The sequence below is a fragment of the Manis javanica genome, chromosome 16 (genome assembly GCF_040802235.1).
Source record: "Manis javanica isolate MJ-LG chromosome 16, MJ_LKY, whole genome shotgun sequence".
Lineage (NCBI taxonomy): Eukaryota > Metazoa > Chordata > Mammalia > Pholidota > Manidae > Manis > Manis javanica.
The window spans coordinates 46,314,962-46,324,407 of NC_133171.1; positions in this window are offsets into that span (position 1 = coordinate 46,314,962).

A 9,446-nucleotide genomic window follows, 5' to 3' on the forward strand; every position below is an offset into this window, starting at 1 on the left:
ATGGGAATAGAAGGAAAAGGAATAATGTGTGATTATCTTTTTAAAAACATGAAACATACATTGTATGCTGCATCATCATCCTTCGATCTTCCATCCTCTGCGCAACTTCATGACGATGCAGTCTCTGTCCTGGAGGTGCAGTGCCTGGAATGTAATACGGAATTGGCTGGTTTGTGGCATGAGGATGCTGCGGGATTGGGGCAGCTGTGCTGTCTAAATTAGTAGGGGGTGGGGGTGCCACGGGGTGAGGTGGGGGTGCATGACAAGACATGTTAGAATGGGAGGCATGCACGGGGTGAGGAGTAACAGGTGGAGACTGAGCCTGAGCAGGTGGGTTTCCGTAGGAGTTTGGGCCGGCAGAGGCTTCATGACGTCGTCTTGTCAAAGCAGCATCTGTAAGGAAAACCGAGGCACCATGCAGTTGAGCGTCCATTGCTAGTATAGATTCCTACTGTATTTTAGAAACGTATTAGCATATGTTTAATTTTTTATGTATGCTTTAGCAATGCTTGAGTCTTCTCTGTTCTATTTGCAACCTGTTTTCTTCTTTGAATAATCTTAGATATCTTGCCATGTCAATGTACAGTTTTACTTCATTCTCAGCTTCACAGCATTCTACTATAGGAATGTACCAAAATTTTTCAAAGAGATTTCCATTGATAAAAATTGGAAACAACCCGAATGCTCCAATAAATATCTATCTGTATGAGCCCTCTCATGCTAGTCTTCTTTTGTACATTCACGTGCACGAGTGCGTGTGCAAACACACACACACACACACACACACACACACACACGTCATTCATGGACAGTGTTTGTAGCATAAATTTCCTGTAAGTAGTTCTGAGTCTCAGAAAATAATTTAAACTCAGATACCAGTTGACAAAAGACCCTGCCCAAAAGGTGACCATAATTAATACACCTGTCACCAGTACACAGGTGTCCCTGAGGACCCCCACTGTCACTCAGTCCTCACATGCCAATCTGAGAAAAATCTTGTATATATTAGCCACTTACATTTCTTCCCAGAATTACCTATTCACCTTCGTAGCCTATTCTCCTTTTTCTTGATGATTTATAAGTAGTTCATATACAATGGAAGCTTTTGTCATAAGTGTAAACATGTTTCCAGACCGTCTTTTGTTAATTTTATTTTGCCATACACAGGCTTGTTGGCTTCTGTGTCGTCAGCTGTATTAATTACACATTTATAAACATATAAAGCTCTCTTTCCTTTATCATTTCCCAGTTCAGAGCAGTATAGAGAAGAAAGGCAATTGTAGTCCTTCTGGGCAAGACTGTGGAGACGTCCTTTCCTTGCTGCTCCTCTCCCCCCGCCCCAGGCCGTTTTCCCCACACTTCATTAATACCATGACAGGAGCATGTCTGCCGGGAACCGGCCGTGGACATCAGCCCTTCACACAGACGCCTTCCCCCCATTTCTTCATTCTAAATCTTTGTGTGTCAAAGTAACTGTTGGAAGATCCTTCTGCAGAATACGCATCCGTCTTACTCTACAAAACATGCATCTATTTGAGGTAAAAAACATGTTTATAGATTTCAGTCCGAATTTCATTTTATTTGGAAGAATTTCTTGGTAGTCTGGTATAGGCTATGGGCAGTCTCTAGTTGCATTATAGAAGGAGTTCCTTCAAATTGTAATTCTTTGATTCATTCAGCTGGGGTAAAAGGTAGGTAACCATGAAAACATTCAGCCATATTTTCAAAGGAAACCTTGCTATCAAGTATCTGAAAGTTTCACTGAGCTCAATAAGTTGTGAGAAAAGTTTTAAACTTATTTTCTAAAAGTTATGTTTTCAAATCAGTGTGTTACTCCAAGATATCACAAAGCTTAGTATTTCTTGGCAGTAAAAATCATCACAAAAAAGCAAGTGTGTCTGTTTTACCACAGTTAACTATCCTTCCTCAAATTTACAGCATTTTTCCCAGTTTCACTTAAAAATTTTCTATTTCTGTATTCATTATGCAAGAAGTAATATTCACAAGTATAAAATTTTAAAGTTTCTTTTCAGGATGAATCCATTTATTTAAGTCTTCAACAGTCATTTCACTTCTTTCAGCTTTATTGAGGTATAAGGAACAAAATATTACTGTGTAAAAAAATAGTTTTCCATAAATAAGTAAATAAAGAATTAAAACATGTTTGGTAAATTGAAATCTCTGTAAATAAGAATGTGATAGTGCCACATTCTTAACATATATATCATATAATTTCAGGCAGGAGTCTTCATTGAGATTTTCCTGAAAGCCTGAATTCTTTAGGAGCCTCATATATACCATGACATTTAAATATGACAGTAGATCATCTTCTCCTGGGCCATAACAAGTGATTTGTTTTTAATGGCATTAAAACTTTTTTTAATATCCAGTGAGTCCTTCTATTATATGCAATAAAGCAAAATTCTCCTGAACTCCAGGAACCCCTAATACCACAAATCATTCCTACGTAATGCAGACTATGTGTTAAAAATCTTATCTTCTGAAGACATAACCACCAAACCAGAGCCTGTCTGGCTGCCGTTCTAACCTTCAACGTCTCTTTCCTTCCTATGGTCTCTAAACTCAGACCCAACAGGATGTAAGAAATAAAATTCTGATGTGTGTAGAATTAATGGTGTCATAATAACCTGATTTCTGATTTCCCAAATCCCTTCGATCAGTAATAAATGAGAACTTTCAGACAATCCTAGAGACTCACTTAAAAAATAATCACAGGCCACTAAATTAGACCATCGTTGCAAGGGCAGTAAGATAAATCACTGATTTATTACATATGATATATCTGAACTAGTGAATTAGTGCTGAACAGTGTGAAAAAAGCATGGAGTCAAATGGGCCTGAGTGTGAATCATGAGCCTGTCTAATCCCGAGCAGTGTGACCCTAGGAAAGTCATCTAACCCTTCTCACCTATTAAGTGGAGCAGTCACTGCCCTGCGTAGCTGTTGTTAGAGAAGAAGATAATCTGCTAGGTATGAAATACACGAGTTGTGACTACGCTCTCTGCCCCATGCCCATAGTTATTTTGGAGGAATGCCCTTCCCTGTCAGAAGACATGCAAAAGTGCCCCCCCACCCCGGAGGGCCTCGCACAGTGTTACAAAGTCATCTAAAAGACAGCATCCTTTCCTCAAACTATTATGTGGGAAGCAGATAAAAATGTAGATGAAATTTTTTACTTATAAAATAAACACAGGAAGAGTGGAGTGCCCACAGGCCTCTCCACCCCCCTGCCCCGTGTGCCTCCTGAGGCCTCCCCGCAGAGTCCGCAGGGTTCTGGAGCAACACCGTTCCAGTCTGATCTCTAGAGTCGCCCATACCAGAGTTCACCTGCTCCTGTTTGGCTCATAGGACCCACCTAATCTCTTCTGGGCCAAGGTACCAATCAGGAATCTAATGGTTACTTACAAATAATAGAAAAATCCAATCAAAACTGGCCAAAACAGTGAAGGGAATTAATGGGGTCACATAAAAGGATCTGCGTGGAGGTACTTTGGGCTCTGGTTGAGAGGTCTGAAAGCGGGCGGCAAACCTCCCTGCCATTCTCCTGGGCTGCCCTCCCATACACGTCCTCTCTTGTCTTTGCTGATTCTCTCCGGAGGAAGTTCTGTGATCTAAATTCTGCTACAGAGTGTCTCTCTTCTAAATCTCTGTATATTGGTTTTCTCCAAGCTTCTGGGTCTGGCCTATTTGGGCTAATCTCATGAACCCAAATAAAGGTAACCCGAGAACTAGATTTAGGAGTCTGTGGACTTGGATTTAAAAAATTACCAGTTTTTTCTCATCTCTAATTGCCTCCTGGCATTCATACCACCTTGTTAGCATCAGTTGAGAGGTTAAATATTACAAGTGATTTGTATCAAAAAACAAGGAAAATAAGTTGGTTACTTTGAAAACATAAATTATAGCAGATTCAAAGTCAGTTATAATTCTATAACTCAGTATATAATTATATCATTTTCATTCACTTGGATTCCAAACTTTTTAAATAACTTGAGCAAAGTTAAAACTATCATATGAGGAAATGACCATCACCAAAAGCCTATAAGGAACTATTTTCTATATGCTGTGATATATGTACAATAATTCATTACTACAGTAGCTTTATTTCCTGCAACATTTTCAGGACTTTATCTCAGCCCCCATGTCAACATGTTGTACAAGTGTATGTCATTTAGGGTGAAATTACTTCAGAGAAAAGATTGAAAACCTTTGCGATGAAATCCAGTCAGTGGGTGGACTAAGCGACCTTCACGGTTGCTTCCAACATGGACGCTTTAATTTTACAGATCCAGTTATTTGAGGATTCTGGGCAACCCTAAGACTCAGGAGATGAATTTGTAAGCACAGCAAGAGCGCTGCGGACTGCTGCGGCCATGACGGAAGTGCGAGAGATGACCCTTGTGTGTTCAGAAAGAACTTGCCCTCATTATCTTCAGATATCTCAAATACAAAACTTAGAGTGAGAGAATAGGAACCACCACTGAAAGGAAGGAAAGGGAACTGACTGAGATACATTACAGTCTGGCATCTTACTACCAAAACCCACATTAGGTACCCTAAATTCATGAGGCACCCATCTGCTTGCTTCTATGATTCTGACCAGCCCTGTGCAGCCCCATTTAGGAACCTGGTTGAAGCTAGATGGCTTGAGTGCTTCAAGGCTGGAAATATGCAATGTGCTAAGTAAGGACAGGATGTGAACAAAATAGGCGAAGGATGTTCTACAAAGCATTTAAACGAAATGCAGCCAGCAGAACTGGTTCTCTCAGGCTTATTATATACAGGAACAATCTGGCCTAGAACAGTGTTCTTCTCCTAATCTAGGGAAATACAACCTAAGCAAGTCTGTCTGTCCAAAACATCATCATCAATATAGTTACAGTAATACGGTGAGAAGGGCATTCAAGTAGTAAATTGCTACCTAAGAGATTAAATGTGAATCCTGACTGATTAGGGTATTAACAAAGAAATAAGTAGTTTCCACAGCAGCTGCACCGATTTACATTCCCACCAAGTATTCATAAGGGTTCCAGGTTCTCCACATTGTTGTCAACACTGGTCATTTACTCTCTCCAGTGTTTCGGTTTTTTGTTTCTAATTATGCTGGGTGTAAGGTGGTTTTCATTTGTATTTCCCTCATAATGAAGGAGGTTGTTTTCATTTGCTTCCCATTATTTGCATATCTTCTTTGGAAATATATCTATGCAAGTCCTTTGCCCATTTTTAAACTGGGTTCTCTTTTTACTGTTGAGTTGTGCAAGTTCTTTATATATTCTGGATACTCGAGCCTTATCAAATGAATGATTTTCACATGATTTTCTCCCTTTCTGTAGGCTGTCTTTTCACTTTCTCAGTAATGTCTTTTGATGTGCAGAAGTTTTAGATTTTGGTGAAGTCCAAGTTACCTATGTTTTCTTTTGTTGCTGCTCATATTTTTGGTGACAGCCCCCGATCTCTTTCAGTTGTGCTATGATACTTCAATAACATACAGCACATCCAATACAAAATCTCAGTCTAATAGAGACGACTTTCCTCACATACAATGCTCACTCTAAGATTACACTTTTGCTAACATAGCTAAAATCCTTAAAACAATACTTTTTCTAACAAAAGTAATGAAAACTTCCATCTCCCCAGCCCGTTTTTTTAAACGTACCTCCTGTATCAGTCCCAGTCATTCTGTTGCTTGTACGAGGAGCTGACGTCTCTGGCCATTCGCTGCTATCGTCAGTTGATTCACTGTCAGAGGCCTGCTCAGAGGCAGATGAATCTGAGTAGTTGTGAACCCAAGGGCTCGTGGTCGGAGATTCCATTGTTGAACTAGTGAGCGGTACTACATTAGGTTCTGCACAATGTAAAATAGTTATTTAGCATTTCAAAACAAATTAGGTAATGGACTATATTTTAATCTAAGCTAACATTTTATGGTAATTAAAACCAACTTTAAAACTGTTAACTCTGGTAAGTACAATATATAGTTTTACAAAATGCTTTCATAAAGCTAAACTGCAACATTAAAATGATGTTACTAGAATGTGATTACTGCGTTTTAAAAATCCAACACGTGCATATTCCAATAATTCAGGTTATTGAAATAGTCTTTTGAGTAAACACTATGGAAGTTTTGTGATCTTCTACCAAGCAGAAGAGAGGAAAAGGAAAGAAAAAGTGCTTCCGCTCTGTTCATATACATTGTCACAGGCTGTAACAGGGTTAGAAACTGTCCTTTCTTTGGTACACTATGGATCCTAGATTCAGACTGCTTGAAAAGCAGTTTTAATTTCACCACTGACAGTATGGTCATGGATAAGTTACCTAAGCACTCTCTCACTTTTTACACGGCTTTTTGTTTATTTTCCAAAGAAAATGCAAATATTAATTCCATCAGTGTTTTATAATAAAAGAAAAAAAGTTCTGTAGTAGGAAGTAAATTTGAGGCAGACATTCACTTCTGAATGAGGTATATTTTAGACTCTGATTATAAAATGGCTGTTTAAAAATTGAGAAGAATCGAAATAAATCTGTCCAAAGCATAGTCACAACAATTTGGTTCAAAAAGAAGGGATTCTCTTAATGTGTTACAGATCGAGAATACAATGTTTTCTATACAGTGCAGAGCGGTAGGCTGATTTCTGAAATGCAGACAGTACCTGTTGCCCTATATGGGAAACTACTCTGGATGCTTAAACATATTTGCTACATATAAAAAGGGCAGGGAGGAACCTCTGTTTATTTGCAAATGACTTATCTTAGTTTCTCAACCTTGGCAGTATTGACCCTTGTGGCTGTGCAATTCTGTGTAGGGGAAGGAAGTGGGGATACAGGGTGGGCTGTCCTGTGGATTGTGGGGTGATTTGTAGCATCCCTTGCCTCTACCACTTGGGTGATGGCAGCCCTCTACCCCAAAAGAGAGACCTGAGAATGTCTGCAGACATTGCAGATGCCTCCAGGAGACTAAATGGCTGCGAGTGAGGAAGCAGGGGACCCAGACACTTAAGCTTTGGATTTATTTTTAATAGGTTAGAAGCTTTCCACTGAGAGAAATCAGTGGGGAGAAGGAGGCATCTACTTATCACTGGCAGTCTTTTAACCTGGTTAAAGTATTCTGCCTGAACTAATTCCAGTGGGTTAGAAGGCTATTCTGTCACCTTCTCCTACTGACTGGCTGGTAGGTGTCGCATGGGAAAACACACAAGAAGTTTGCAAAACAGTTGTCATATATTTAATTAACTCTGAGCAATCTTAAATTGATCCCTATCATATTAACCACTCTCTTACAGATATTTTCTGGTGCTTCAGAATAAAAAGCAAGACACTGTTGAATGAAATGCACGTGGTAAAAATAAACGATCTTTTCATACACAGAATCCCAGAGCCCTGGTGCTCTGAGAGTCATGATCACCCAGACTGCAGAGCGTCCGTGGGAGCCGAGTACACACGGCCTCTGACGCTTCCTCCCTCCCTAATGGATCCTTTCTCCAATTTATAGCTAACCCCCAAAGCTAACAAATTTATATATGACTTGCCTTCATCCTTTAAGAAAATCATGACTGACCATACTGACATGTAACTGATAATTCCTGAAGATAATTCTCAATATGTGGGGAAACTTACAGATGTATTCATGTAGTCACACGTGCTACCGCGTTCCCTCACCTGTTTCCAATTCTGGTTTGTTTCCTCAGTGACTGGAGTGCAGTGCTCAGCCGAAACAAAACGCTAACGCTGAGCAGCACAGAAGGGAAGAACAATATTACACTAAAGGATAGCAACTTTTAAAAGTAAATTAGTTTGCTGCTATTTTGTTCTTTCAGTTCTGCTTCCTTACTCCAAGAAGGGACTAGTGGTAACCAAAAGGGAGGGTTGGGGAGGGCACGTGGAGAGGGAGGGAGAAGGGGATGGCGGGGTATCATGACTGGTGCACATGGTGTGTATGGGGTCACGGGGAAGACAGTGCAGCTCAGAGAAGACAAACAGGGACTCTGTGGCATCTTACCACACTGACGGACAGTGACTGCAGTGGGGTATGGGGGGAGACTTGATAACAAGGGTGAATGTATTAACTACATTGCTTTTCTTGTGAAACCTTCATAAGAGTGTATATCAGTGATAACTTTAAAAGAAAAAAATAAATTAGTTATTTCAAATAAACAGTATTAACCATTTAAGTCAGTCATACTGGCTTTCTGTTGTGTGTACTTAAAAAGTGCCATTTCAGTCCTTCACAGCAAAGTTAAAGTACGACAATAATATTAGAAATAAAATTAACAGGAAAGTATGAGGATCGATTAAACTACCACTTGTCAAAATATCTTCTGTCAAGAAGATAATGGCCAAGTAATGACGCAATAACCAGAAAGCATTGTAGGAACAATTTGCAAACCTCAGTTTATGTATCAATTAAAAAATAAAATTAGGATATTTGACAACTTCCTTGTGGTCTAATAGTATACTACCAGTAAACAAGAGTAGAAATTTCTAAAATATTAAGATATTTCATTTTATCAAATTCTCCTCATAGCTGTGCCCTGCTGCTACTCCAGCGTACCATCGTCATCATCGTCAGTAGTGAGGTCCACAACCTCTGCTGGATTCAGCCTGAAACGCTGCATCGCAGCTGAAGCCCTGCTGCGGGTGCTTGTCTCCTGTGGCCGCCAAGTATGGGGGCTTAGACGTTGGCTCCAGGGGTATGTGGAGCGTCCAAGCGTTGAAGGAGACCTTAAATGACATCAATATTAAATTAGTAAATATAAAAAAGAAAAACAATTTTAGTTTCCCAAGAAATCATAAGCCTTTCTTTCAAAATACACTGTAAAGTCATTCATGCAAGGTATCTCCTTAGAAATAATGAAACAGAATTTAAAATTATGACTAGCACAATGCCCAGCACTCAGTAAACATGCTGAATGAAATGTTCAGCAAATGTTCTCCACAATCCACTGACCTCAGGATATGAGAAATGATATGCCAGACCAATCACTGGTGTAAAATACAGGATTCTGGTTCAAGAATGCTGCACTCTTTTCAATGGTTATTTTGAGTATACATCTGGGGTTATAATCAAATGTTCACATTTTCTCTTAGTACCTGAAATTATGTACCAGCCGTGAAATAACAAAACAATCAACACCCTAAACATTTAATAACATCTGCATGATCTTGTATATTTAGTCCAGATTGAATTTGTGAAACACAGCTTTGGGAGCTCTAAACCAAGTTATGTTTCTGGTGCTGCCCTAAAAGAGATCGAAGGCGCAGAGAAATTTCCTGGGATCAGCAGAGGCGAGGAGAGCTGCAGCTCGTTGACCAGTTTGGGAGTCATAACAAGACATCACTTGTTTGCGCTGAACATTTTTATCATCTTTTTATGATGTGTATGGCTTTGTATTGTATTGTTACTTACTGTATGTTTCTTTTTTTATTTA